At 49.5% G+C, this 13,614-nt stretch overlaps 1 protein-coding gene across 1 annotated transcript in view; it reads left to right on the top strand.

Moving 5' to 3' along the window:
• Positions 1-2,873: 2,873 nt before the first annotated feature.
• ASAH2 (N-acylsphingosine amidohydrolase 2) overlaps positions 2,874-13,614 on the top strand; it is an 86,046-nt gene continuing 75,305 nt past the window's right edge. The window contains exon 1 of the mRNA XM_058696320.1: positions 2,874-3,007. The gene's annotated coding sequence lies outside the window, so the exon portion shown is untranslated. The remainder of the gene's footprint in view (positions 3,008-13,614) is intronic.

Here is a 13,614-nt window from a genome sequence, read left to right on the forward strand (position 1 = left end):
AGCGCATTTCAAGCCGTAACAAATATTTTATTATGGAAAGTTTTTAAGTCTACGCTAACTTCGTAAGAATCCCACAGTGAGAAACAACCCAGAGATCTAAATGGGGAGGATGGTAGATAAACCTTCTGGAAAAATATAGACCGTGTGTTGGGCCCCGAAGAAGGGCGTTGCAGTTATGTTTGCTTCATACCAAACTACTCCAAGCATAGTGGCTTAAAGTGACAGGTGTCTGATTGTGGCTGATAGTTTTGTGGGTCAGGAATCCGGGCAGAACTTGGCTGGGAGACACTGCTCCTCCGTGTGGCATTGGTGATCCTCCATCGGATCCTGCTGGTGGACGGACGGCTTTGGAGTCTGACCCCGATTCACTTGTCTATCTGGCGCCTCCGTGCGGGTAACTGAAAGGAGACTATTCAGAACTGTGACCAAAGCATCTACGTGTGGTCCCTGCAGCATAGTAGCTTCAGGATTTCCAGACTTCTTACACAGCGACCCAGGCTTCTGTTAAAGACAAGACAACAGGTCGGTCCAAAATGGAGTTGCTTATGCTAAGCCCCACACCACCAAACTCAGACCTAATTACATTTTTGGCTCTCCAAGAAAGGAATCTTAAACCAGTCAATCGGGAATCACCTAATCAGCAGTAGTTAAATCATCTGCCTGAGAGACCCCTGCCTTCCCCTAAAGGAAAGTAACCTTGCAATAACCAACCTGCTTTCTCCCCCCACCCGCAGCATAACTGTCTTGTCCTGCTCCCTGCTGCCTATAAAAGGCATCCATTTTGCACAGCTCCTCGAAGCCCCTTCCTGTCTGTATTGGGGTGCCGCCCAATACACGAATCATTGAATAAAGCCAGGAAGATCTTTAAAACGGACTCAGTTGGATTTTGTTATTTTAACAGATCCAAGGGCAAGTGCTCCAGGAAATGGAGAATTGACACAAGGCTTTTGTGACCCAGCGTCAGAAGTCACACGGCAGAGATTCCATGTCCTCTGTTGTCATCACGGGCAGCCATAAACCCACCGAGTCTTGGGGTGGGGGGGGGGGAAATGACACAGATCCCCTCTATTCCACGGACGGAGTGTCAGAGAATTTGCAGCCTTGTTTTTGAACTCAGGGAGGTATGACTCAGTTAACCGGGGAGTAGGTGAGAAAGTATTTTGAGGATAAAAGTTTGAGCAGGGATGGGATAGGACAGGTGCATTTAGGAGCCATAAAGAGGCCCAGGTGCCCAGCATGACCAGGAAAATGTCAAAGGCCAGGTCAAAGGCAGAGGCCTTGGGCTGGGTGGGTTTGAATACCCCGTGAAGGAGTCTAGCCTTTGCTCTGCAGACAAGCTGTGTTTGAACTGTGTTGCTCACATACCCCGAAGGGAATTTTGAAAGAAAGTGTTCAGCTTTGCATCCATCCCCACCCCCTCCCCCCACCATGATTTAAAAGGAATCGCAAAGGTCAGCAGCTCTGTGTGGTCATTCAGGCTGACGGAGGCTTTCTACCTACTTCTTCCTGCAACATCCAGGGTCACTGTGGGCATCTCCCTCCGAGACCACGCGGGAGCCTGGAGAAGCACGCCGGGGGCCAAGGCCGGCGTCGGTGCCTGTCACTTCCGCTCACGCCCCAGTGGCCGGACCTCAGCGAATGGCCACTCCAGACCGCACAGGACGCCCGGAAGAAACGAGGAGCACAGATGTCGCAGGAGAGCTAGGAGCCCTCCCTACAGGGCATATATACAGCGTTCTGCACACTGACTGCTGCGGTTGCTTACACGGCCCATATTATTACACACTCAGCCTGTAGGCCGTGCTCTGTGCACGGATGCATGTGACTCCCCGAGCGTCAGCTTGCAGGTCCCCCAGGTAGATGCGCTTCAGGCGCAGGAGGCCCCGCAGCCTCGGGGCCCAGTTAGGAGGTGAGACATCGCTGCGGGAGGCTCGGCCACTCCAGGCAGGGGGCTGCAGGGGGGGCCTGGGCCGAGTCGGGCCGCAGATCCCCGCGTGGCTGTCCGGCTGTCTCCGGGCGCCTTCAACGGTCCATCCCCAGCCGCTCGCTCCTCCCTGCCTTGCAGCCAACTCCTCCATGAACCCCAGGGTGGATTGTGCTGCGCCTGAAGAAAAGCAGGGCTTTGCCCTGGGCTCAGAGGCAAGTTTCGCCCCTCTGGCTTCTAGGAAGCGGCCCAACAAGAACTAGGAAAGCGGCCCCAGTTTTCAGAATCCTGGGCACCTGTGCTTCCTGTCATGGAGACAACGGACGGACAGGATGTCATGCCCTTGAGGGGCCTGATCAGATGCGAGAGGTCTTTGCCTTCTCTTCCCTGCCGCCGATACCGGGGCCCCAAAGGTTGGAAGAGTGGATCCCCCCCACCAGGGGCCCCAGAAACCACGCAGTCTAAAGCAGACTGTACTGCAGGCAGCTGATGCTCCGTTTTTTTGGCCGGGCACCGTGTGGACGCTGCTGCGTTTGCTGCCCTGAGCTACCAGGGCGGTTGGGTGTAATCAGTCTCTCCAGTGACACCCTTTCCAGACCAGCGAGGCGGCCCCTCTGCGCGGAGCCTGACTCCTCCGCAGGCAGTGACCCTACCCCACGTCTCTGGGTGGATTTGTCCCCCGACGTCGCCTCACAGTGCAGCGTAGGGGACCCGGCGGAGGAAAGGGTGTCCTTTTCCACATCAAACACGGGAGGCAGGTATGTCTGAGAAGACGAACGCCTCCTTCCCACGCCGTGTCCGTGCAGGGTGCCTGGGGACGGGCTCCAGGTGTGACCTTGGGAGGCCCAGGCAGGGTTTTTCCACAAGCAGGCTCAGCTGGGGCACGTCCTGCCCGGTATGTGAGTCAGCACACAAGTAGTTAAGTTGGAGAGCCTTGGCTTCCCCGGCTGGTGCATTCAGCCTCCGGGAGTCAGCAAGCGGCACTGCTCATGAGAGTGGGGGCCGGGGACACCCAAGTGCCCTGGCACTCGGGCTCGCGACGGGGACCCGCTTGCCTCTCTGAACAGCCAGCTGCCGCCGCAGGTACGTAGCTGGGCTTGGATGGATGGTGCTTTGTTTTCTCCCCCGAGGACAGAGAGCCACGGTTGCTCGCGTGTGCACACAGGCTCCCTTGACACTGAGAAGAAACAGATGTTTATTAGCCTCCTGAATAATATGACTTATTAAAATAAGGGACAGGGGCGGGGGTGGGGGGAGAGAGGGGAGAGACGCTTCCTCTCCCCGTGCGTTTCCCTCGCAAAGGCGGCTTTTCTTAATTCTGTGTGCATTCCAGGGCTGTGTGCGCTCAGGTCATTTGAATGTCGCGATCACAGGGGGAATTCGAAAGATGGCCTTTCGCTGTCCTTTCCGTGAATCTTCAGATCCGCGTTCAGAGAGCTGGATTCGGTCTGAAGAGTTGTGTTGCCTAATCGGGGAAGTCAAGCGGCGGGAACTCACTTTCCTACCCCGTTTTCGACAGTGAGATTCGAATCCTTAGTCTTCAGAAGCAAACTTCTTCAGGTTTACCACATAGCTGCAGCATCTCAGACGTGGTGTTTTTCTGGCTCACAGCCCGAGGCCTCCTGGCTCAGATACGTAGGGTGACCTGAGATAACTTTTCGAATCCCAGTTCTGTTCTTGTTGTTGTGGTTTAATTGTCAACTTAGCTATCATAAGGTGTCGTCTTGGCTTTGGGAGTAGATGCCCGTGGTTCATCGCTTAAATACGACCCCCGGTGTTCATCCCAGCAGGTGCTGTCCTCCATGCCCGTCCCCCGTTTCCCCCACCCCCAGCAACCCTCAGTGTGTTGTCCGTACTTAAGAGTCTCTTATGGTGTGGTCTCCCTCTGTGTATCTAATTTTTCCTTCCCTTCCCCTCTTCTTGTAATGAGTCTGCTCAACTTGGTCATCCTGGCCTTCCCATCCTTTTGGATGACTCTTCTTTATATGAGCCATTGAAGAATGTCTGAAATTCTGAGTGGATTGGAACTATCCTCAAAAACTCGGACTTGGTGGAATTTCCAAGGATATAGGGACATAAGCAAAGCCTGTTTGGATCTCATTCCATCTCTAATCTTTTTTTTTTTTTAAGCTAGATGACCAGTTTATTATAAAAGGGTATAATTCAGGAACAGCCAGATAGAAAAGATACATAGGGCCAGGCAGGTATGAGGAAGGGGCCCAGAGCCTCCCCGCCCTCTCCAGGGACACCATTGCAGCGAATCTCCACGTGTCTCCCAACCTAGACCCTAGAAGCCCATCCTTTTTGGGTGTCTACAGAGGCCACATTGCAGAGGCGTGGTTGATTCAGTCCTCAGCCCATCTCTGTTTTGTCACGACCACATCAGCCACCAATAACTGACATCTGTGGCATGGATGATCAGGGTGATGTCACTGCAGCTGGAGTCAAAAGGATGTGAATTCGAGTCCCACGTGCCTAATTTACTGGCTCTTCGAAATACCTTGAGCCTCACTTGCTTCGTTTGTAAAATTGGGATCCTGTGTGTAAATGTGGTGCTGGTCACGCAGAGAGAAATAGGATGGGCTCTGACACCAAAGCTTCCAGTGGAGAGAGAGACACCCATGAAACCCTAGGTACCAGAATGGAGGAGTGTGTAAAGTGTGAGAGGAAGAAATGGGTTAAGCCATGAGCTCCAGCCGGGGGATCACTGGATTCTCGGTAGGAGGCTGAGGAGAGGCGTGGCCCCCAACCCCGTCCCCTTTGCCAAAAGGAAACCGTTTGTGATGTGAGGTGACACCTAGAAGGCTTGTCTCATTGGCTAAAGAACAGACACCGGTAGCTGGTTTTACACGTTCTTCCAAATGGGCACCTTTCAAAGCCTTCTGCAGGCAGAATGTCGCCAGCCTCCTCCTCCTTTCTCTTCCTCTCACAGAAAGGAGTGCCCCTTCTTTCGACTCCTGCTCCAAGGTCAACGGTAGATGAGAGAAATGGAGAGCTCACCACATCTCTAGCGCAAATGCATCATTGAGAGGGAACCAGGCTAATCTGGACCATCGTCTCTCAGGGCAGGTTCCAGAAGTTCTAGCAGAACCAGGGTGGAATGGGTGTGTTTGAAAAAAAAAAATGCTCATAAAACCTTTGAGGTAATGAGTTATCCAGTCTTAGGATCAAGACTCTTAAACAGGAGGTGAAGAGCCACTTCCTATCACCGGACTTGAATGTCAAGGGTCACCCTAAAGGGAAAGAACTCTGATATCCAGACCTCCTGCAGCAGGGGACACTTGGGCTGTGACTCTAAGTAGTCCCCCCTCCCCAATTTTCCCATCTAGCATGTGGGAATCTGTCCCAAATTTCTCCAGAACACTGGAAACCAGAAACTCTTGTGTCCATGGTCATGAGGCTTCTCACACCTCACTGAGGACAGCTTCAGTGACCTTACGACGCTCGAGAAGGAGGAAGAAGGTGGTCAGGGGTTAGTCATCCATCACTAGATTCTGGCAGGCGGTGAGGCCACAAGAGGGCGGTGCAGAGAATAGCACTGATGACCGTGAAGGAGAATTTGAATGTCTGCTGACGAGCTTCTTAGGATCCTGCCAAGAAATGAGGTCCCTGAGGCCCTCTGAGAATCTTCTGCAACTGTTTTCCGTATTGTTTTTCTTTACTGCTACCCACCTTTGTTTGTTGCTCTTGCAGACTGGCCTGGTCTGGGAGGAGCAGCTAACAGAAAGGAAAAGAGCAAAGTGTATTTGTGATACAGAACACAGCAGTGTGTACCCGTTGGATATGGTTTCGGCAGCCATCTGGAATATCCAGTCTCAATTCCTGCTCCCCATTGCCTCCCTAGCTCCAGGGACAACATTGTTATCTTAGACTATGCTTAAGAAATGTCTCATTCAGGGCTTAGAAGGTGGTTTGTGTCGTGACAACAGTGGGGTAAGGAAAGTTCACATTGGTGCGTTGGGGCCAGCTGTATATACTTCCAGTGTTTTCCTCGGGGGGCCTGAAATCAACCATGGCGGGAGTGTTCACATACACACAGTACAACACGCCAGGGCTGTCTATGCCCGGAGAGCCAGTTGTTAAATGGGTAGCAACCCACCGCTCCCAGGACATGTCATAGAAAATTCTGTGACAAAGAGATGAGATGCTGCCTTAAGACATTAAGAGGGAAAAAATTGCCTTTGGGAGAAACTATTTTGTATTGTTAAAGAACACATGATAGACCCATGATCAGGTTTACTTAGTGGCAAAACTCTACAAGTTCGAAAACGAGGAGCATTCTGGCCAGGTCACCTTTCCAGGGAATGCTATCACTTTTTCTAAATGTTCAGACCCCTGAACTATGTTGATGGAGACACATAACCCCATCTTTATGTTACTGTGTTCATAAGGGGAAGAATTTATAAGTGAACCTTTGCAGCTGAAGTTTAAGAGTACTCTAATCCTTTTCCAGCTCATTTACTATTTGGGTTAATACGAGTGGGAACAAGAAATTTTCCAAACTCTAAGGTGGAAGATTGTTTGTTGAAGTGCGTCTCCCTAACCTCACAGCCACGGAGACTGAATATGACCAGCACCCCACATAGATGAACTCTGTGGCCAAGATGACTTTAGATCTTCTCAGAGAGTGGGGGCACTTCGGAGAGCTCCCTCTCTGGGAGCATTCATTCATTGATAGGTCCTTGAAGTTCCTCATCTGATGATGCAAAACCAAAGGAAACTTTCCATCTAGAAAATGAGAATTCCCTGTGGATGAAACTGACATATAAGAGGAATTATTCATGAGCACTTAATAAGCGTCTGTGCTAAACAAATAAAGGGCACTGTGAAGCAGATTTACTCATCCAGTCCGCCTGACATGTACTTCTTAGTGAACCCTCACAACCACAGGAAGGGGTAGTTGTGAGTATTCTCTCCAATTCAAAGATGAGGAAATTGATGTATCAAGTTAAGTGACTTCTTCCAGTGAGGGCATTGCTGAGATTTGACCTCAAGAAATCTCCTTCTAGAGGGGCGCCTGGGCGGCTCAGTCAGGTAAGCATCCAATTTCAGCTCAGGTCATGATCTCACGGTTCGTGGGTTCGAGCCCCACGTCGGGCTCTGTGCTGACAGCTCGGAGCAGGGAGCCTGATTCAGATCCTGTCTCCCTCTCCCTCTGCCCCTCCCCTGCTCATTTCCTCTCTCTCTTTTTCTCTCTCTCTCAAAAATAAATACTAAAAAAAAAAAAAATCTTAATCTAGAACCCTTCCTCTTAAGCCACCATTGTTTACCATCTCCCTGCAAAGTACGTGACTAGAAATTTAGCTCCTCTCCTCGGAACACGGGCCTCCACTTTTGTTGCATGAAAAACGATCTCAATTCAGACGTCGCAGAACAATGGCTGTCAAAATTGGATCAAGTTTTCCGCGATGCGTTGAGTTGGCGCTTCCTGCAGACACAAAGCAGTGGTTGAAGAATGGAGCAGGGAAGTTCGGGCTTCGACGTGCACAGCCACGGCCAGGACACAGGAGTACTTCTTTCCAGCTGTTTCTCCCGTGAAAGAAAGGCAAAACCCTTCCACCACCAATGTTTCACCTCTCTCCGTCTTCCGGGTTCCAGCAGGAATCTCGAACAAGGTCGTGATAGTCCAAGAAGAAACAAGAAGCGTGTTTCTCTCCCACACGCGCCCTTTCGACGTTGCTGGAAGCTTGGAAGAAACGCTATGTTCGTGACGTTTTGGTTCGGTGTGAGAGTTACGAGCGTCGGCCTTAGCCCTCGTCCTGATGGCTTTTGGGCCTTGTGTTTATACCCAGAACTCACACCAAACCCACTTCCTTCTCCACCGCACAATCAGTTGATTTCCCCAAGTTTCTTCTTTTGGCACATGGCACCATGATTCTCTCCCGCCCTTCAAAAATTGGACTGACACTTGGTCTTCCCTCTTCTCCTTTTCCCATGTTGACCTGGTGGCAACTCCTAGTGGGATAATCATCGCTTCTCTGCTATCTTCCTCCTTTCTTTTCCCACTGTCACTCCCACAGACCACCTAAGCTCTGCTTCCCCTCCCCCCCAAATGGGGTCTCAACTCTTCAACGGCTGCCTGTTTCAGATCCAACTTCTACAGCATTAGAGCACTGAGCAGGGACACATTTGGAGGGCCTCAAGAAGTCCTGTGGTCAGTTAGTGATGTTGGCCATGCCAGGGGATGGGAAATAAGCATTGTCTGTTAGCCCCACCTGCTCCTTTATGTTTGCAAAAATGCAGGTCTCTTCACGTGTTTATCTCACTCAAACACATTCGGGGACCCTTTCCTGCGTTCACTCAGTTAAGATTCCCCAGCCTGGCATTTTAGAACATTTGAGAACATCCAGTAACTTATCCCTCAGCTGTAGATTTTATTGCCCCCCGAGAAAGCCTACATCAGTGGGTCTCAGGCTCAGGGTCACAATGGACCAGCGGGCGACAAGGGGTGGGGTTACATCCAGAGCGCCGGCCACCTTCCGTAACACTGTATCCTGTCCTCACCCTGACATATTGGGGTACGGATGTGGGAGTGTCACATATGGAGAGCATCTTTCAGAAAGTTAAGGGAGAAAACGATTAGGGACTGCTGCCTCAGTTTACCCAAACAACGCTGTCTGCTGTTGTATATATTTGGGACTTTCCTTCCCCTGCGCTGACGCTCCAGCATCCACACCTCTCCCTGACCAAATCTGGTTTCTTCTTCAAAGTTTGGCTTCAATTCCATCTTGTTCATGAAGCCCGCCTTGATTTTTCAAACTAGAGAGGATCTCTCCTTTCTGCAAGCCCCCAGAGCATCTTATGTAAGATGCTTACGTTCAACCTTGCGTTGTGTTTACTTGGCATCTGTCTTGTATTCCCTGCAAAATCCAAGAGAATGATTTATTTTATTTTTTTTATTTTTATTTTTAAAAATTTTTTTTCAACGTTTTTTATTTATTTTTGGGACAGAGAGAGACAGAGCATGAACGGGGGAGGGGCAGAGAGAGAGGGAGACACAGAATCGGAAACAGGCTCCAGGCTCCGAGCCATCGGCCCAGAGCCCGACGCGGGGCTCGAACTCACAGACCGCGAGATCGTGACCTGGCTGAAGTCGGACGCTTAACCGACTGCGCCACCCAGGCGCCCCAAAGAGAATGATTTAAAACATCTTTGTATTTCACTGGGCCACATACCTGGTAGGACCTCCACGAACTGGCCTCTTCTCACCACCCTTGTCCTGTCTTTCCTCGGTGTCCCCCCTTTGCCTTCTCTGCTCTCGAAACAGCAGACGACCCGGAGTTTCCCAGAAGTCAACTTTGCACGTGCCTTCTTATCAGGTGAAGTCGATGGCCCGGATGACCACAGTTCTCCACCCCTCCCTGAACCCACACCTTCTGTAGCATGAGACGTGGAGACCATTTCTCCTCCCCCTGAATCTGGGCTGGCCCCGCAACGTGCTTTGGGCAGTACAAGGCAGCAGAAGTTACAAGGCGCCAGTTCTGAGCCTGGCCCTCAAAGACTTGCAGGTTTCCACTCGTTTTCTTGGACAGTTGCCTAGCTGCCACACAAGCAAACCTGGGCCAGCTTGCAGGAGAATGAGAGACCGCGTGGAACAGCGATGAGCCATGTGGCCCAGGCCATCCTTAAACTGGCAGGTCCAGGGGAGGGGCAGAGAGAGACACACACACGGAATCCGAAGCAGGCTCCAGGCCCTGAGCTGTCGGCACAGAGCTTGACGCAGGGCTCGAACCCACGAACCGTGAGATCATGACCTGAGCCAATTAGAAGCTTAACCGACTGAGCCCCCAGGCGCCCCTCAAGGAATATATTTAAACGAGGGAAGCAATGGATTAAATCAGAGGCTGTAACAACCCTGCATATGTTCAATTTGTCTCGCATAGTGTAAGTAATAAGGTATTTTTAAAAAATGGTTTGCCTAGGGGCGCCTGGGTGGCTCAGTCGGTTAAGCGTCCCACTTGGGCTCAGGTCATGCTCTCCAGGTTTGTGGGTTTGAGCCCCACGTTGGGCTCTGTGCCGGCAGCTCGGAGTCTGGAGCCTGCTTTGGATTCTGCGTTTCCCTCCTCTGCCTCTCTCTCTCTCTCTCTTGAAAATAAACATTAAAAAAAAATTTGTAATGGTTTGCCTATATTTGAAAATCAACAAATTTAAGGTAAGCCCCATATCACTAACTTTCCGCCAAAAAAAAAAAAAAAATCCATCAACCTTGGGCCTTCGTTTTCTCGTGGCACCAGTGAGTGGGGACTCCCCTTTAGATGAGCACACTCTTCTGGCTGTGACAATCCTCAGTGATCCCTGCCTGTCAGCTTCTCGATACACGTTGTCATTTGTCATCACGTCTGCACTTGTGCTGCGTCCGCGGCTTTCACTCCGTGGTTTACCTGCTGTGAAACCCTGAGCACTTAGGAGAGCTGCTGATAACTGGGTCCCCTCGCCTCCTTCTGCCTGTAGCATGGGTGTGATGGAGACAGATTCTCTCTCCCCAGGCGAGATTTTAGGTGTCGCTCATATCTCATTTTTCTCCTCTACTAATTGAATTTTTTTCTCCCTCCAAAGGGTTTTCAGGGATAATTTGGCTTACAACCTGCCGAAACTAGAGCAAGGCATTTTCTTTCATCTCACGATTCAGTTTTATTATGGCAGGAACTGCAGAGAAAGAGTCACCCAGCAGGGACGGCAGGCCGGTCAGGAGAACTGTGCCAGTTTTCTGATGTTTTTCCCCTTCATAACATTATTTTTTAAGTGTGTGTTTATTTTTGAAAGACAGGGAGACAGAGCGCGAGTGGGGAAAGGGCAGAGAGAGAGGGAGACAGAGAATCCGAAGCGGGCTCCGGGCTCTGAGCTGTCAGCACAGAGCCCCACACGGGGCTCGAACTCGTGAACTCGAGATCATGGCCTGAGCCAAAGTCGGACGCTTACCCGACGGGGCCACCCAAGGCACCCCTATGTTTTTCCCCTTCGATGGTGCTCACAAGGGTCAATGTACAACCTGCTATCTGTGGTCTGTCTCTTTCAGGATGGACTGCAGAGCTTTATCTATTTATTTTTGGTCGGATGATTACTTATTCTGCTTCTAAGGCTTATAACTCATTGATGTTCGGCAGGAAAGCAGTGGTACAGGTAGGCCAGCTGTTTACTCTGGCATCTGCTCCAATCGGTGGTTGCCTAGGCTGAACCCGTAGTTAAATCTTTCGAACGGAGCAACTCTGGGCTTAACACGCTGCAACGCGAAACACGCTCCTCTTCAACGACGCCTTTACCTTTGGACTCATTTGTGACACAACAGGCTCAGCAACTGGGTCACAGCTCTGTGCCACTTGGCTATATCAGTTCTTTTATGTAGACACCAACTTAATTACCTAATTCAGAAGAAACTTTGTCTCTTGTGGTGCATCCAAAGTTCAGCTTGTGAGGGCATGAAAGGCAGCTGAGCCTGTTCTCCCGTTAGTGAAATGAAAAAGCAGGTAGAACTCACCTAAGTAAGTTGGTGCCTCAATATTTCTAAACGCCCCATGGGATCGGGCAACCGACTTAAGAGTTGGACCAAGATGGCCTCTGAAGTGACACATTCTGCTTCGTCGAGCTGAGAAAAGCAACGGAAACGCTATTTTTAGTAGTGGTTGTTCTTCAGTAAGGATAGGCAAGAACAGACTAGCAGAGTTGACACCTCCTTTCCAGCCTACTTGGAAAATCGTTCACCCGACGTGATGTTTTCGTATCCCGTATCCATCCGTTGAAGACAATACCTTTTGATCGCAGAGGCAATACACGACCGTTGCAACAAATTTTAATAAGGTTAAGCAAGATGCAGAAAATAAAAAGTTCCCTCACATCCCGGGAGTATTTCGAAATGGATTACTCCAGTTCTCTCTTTGTCTCTGTCTCTCTTTGTATTTTCGATAGCTTTAAGACTTGGGAGTGCTTTCTTTTAAACCCCAAACTTGGGGGAAAAAAAAAAAAACACCTTGAAGGGAATGTTTTCAAATCTGGTTTGCATTTCCCTGCTGTCCTAGAGATTTTAAACGAAAAGGACTCAGGCTGTCCCTCTGGCCACTGATCATTGTCATGGGCTGACCCCCCTCTCTTTTGAACGTCTTCCAATTGCTTGTCACTCTTATCACCTGTGTGCCTGCTTCTGGAAACCTGGAGTATTCCAATTTTCTGTAATTGGAAGAAAAAGAATGTTTGGTTAGAACTATATGTAAATTAAAAGTCAATAGGCTCTGCACGAGCCGAAGAGGCTCTCCTATGGTTTATTTTTTAAAAAGTTTTTATTTTTTTAAGTTTTTATTTATTATTTTGAGAGAGAGAGAGAGGGAGAGAGAATCCTAAACAGGCTCTGCACTGTCAGCTCGGAGCCCAACACAGGGCTCAAACTCACAAACCACAAGATCATGACCTGAGCTGGAGTTGGATGCTTAACCAACTGAGCCACCCAGGCTCCCCTCTCCTATGGTTTAAAATGCAGACTTTATTTCATAAGTTTCTGTGATCTGGAGACCTTTTATATTTATTTCCCATTTGTAACTATGTCTTAGAGTTGAGACTGCCTGAAATGTGACCTCTGAATTAAAGAGATTTTAGTATATTTTGAAATGCAACATTGAACATCTCTTTATCTACCTGTCATTTGGATGTCTTCTGTGGAAAAAGTGTCCACTAGCTCTGCCCATTTAAAAAATTTTTTAGGGGCACCTGGGTAGCTCAGTTGGTTAAGTGTCCGACTCTTGATTTCGGCTCAGGTCATGATCTCACGGTCCGTGAGTTCGAGCCCTGCATCGGACTCTGTGCTGACAGCTCAGAGCCTGGAGCCTGCTTCGGATTCTGTGTCTCCCTCTCTCTCCACCCCTCCCCCACTTGCACTCTGTCTCTCTCTTTTTCTCTCTCAAGAATGAATACACATTAAAAAAGTTTTTTTAAGTTTATTTATTCTTGAGAGAGAGAGAAAGAGCACAAGCAGGGGAGGGGCAGAAAAAGAGGGAGAGAGAGAATCCCAAGCAGGCTCCACATTGTCGGCACAGAGCATGATGTGGGGCTTGATCTCGTGAACTGTGAGATCGTGACCTGAACTGAAACCAAGAGTCAGATGCTCAATGAACAGAGTCACTCAGGTGCCCCCCTTCTGCCCATTTTTAAGTTGGTTGTCTGTTTTTTTTGTTGTTGAGTTATATGAGTTCTTTACATATTTTGGATATTAATCCCTTCTCTCGCATATGGTGTACAAATATTCTCTCCCATTCCGTAGGTTGCCTTTTCATTTTGTTAGTGGTTTCCTTTGTTGTACGGAGGCTTTAGTCTGATGTCATCCCACTTGTGATTTCTGCTTTTGGTGCCTGGGCTCTTTGTGTCCCATCCAAAACATCACTGCCAGGGTCCTTTCTTCAAGGAGTTTTATGGTTTCAGGTCTTATGTTGAAGTCTTTTCTCTTTTTTAATTAAAACATGTTTTTAATGTTTATTTTTGAGAGAGAGAGCGAGAATGAACAGGGGAAGGGTAGAGAGAGAGGGAGACACAGAATCCGAAGCAGGCTCCAGGCTCTGAGCTGTCAGCACAGAGCCCAATCCAGTGTTCGAACCCACGAACTGTGAGATCATGACCTGAGCTGAAGTCAGATGCTTAACCAACTGAGCCACCCAGGCACCCCTTATGTTTAAGTCTTTAAGCCATTTTGAGTTAATTGTTGCGAATGG

Source organism: Neofelis nebulosa, chromosome 13, assembly GCF_028018385.1.
Source record: "Neofelis nebulosa isolate mNeoNeb1 chromosome 13, mNeoNeb1.pri, whole genome shotgun sequence".
NCBI classification, from domain to species: Eukaryota; Metazoa; Chordata; class Mammalia; order Carnivora; family Felidae; genus Neofelis; species Neofelis nebulosa.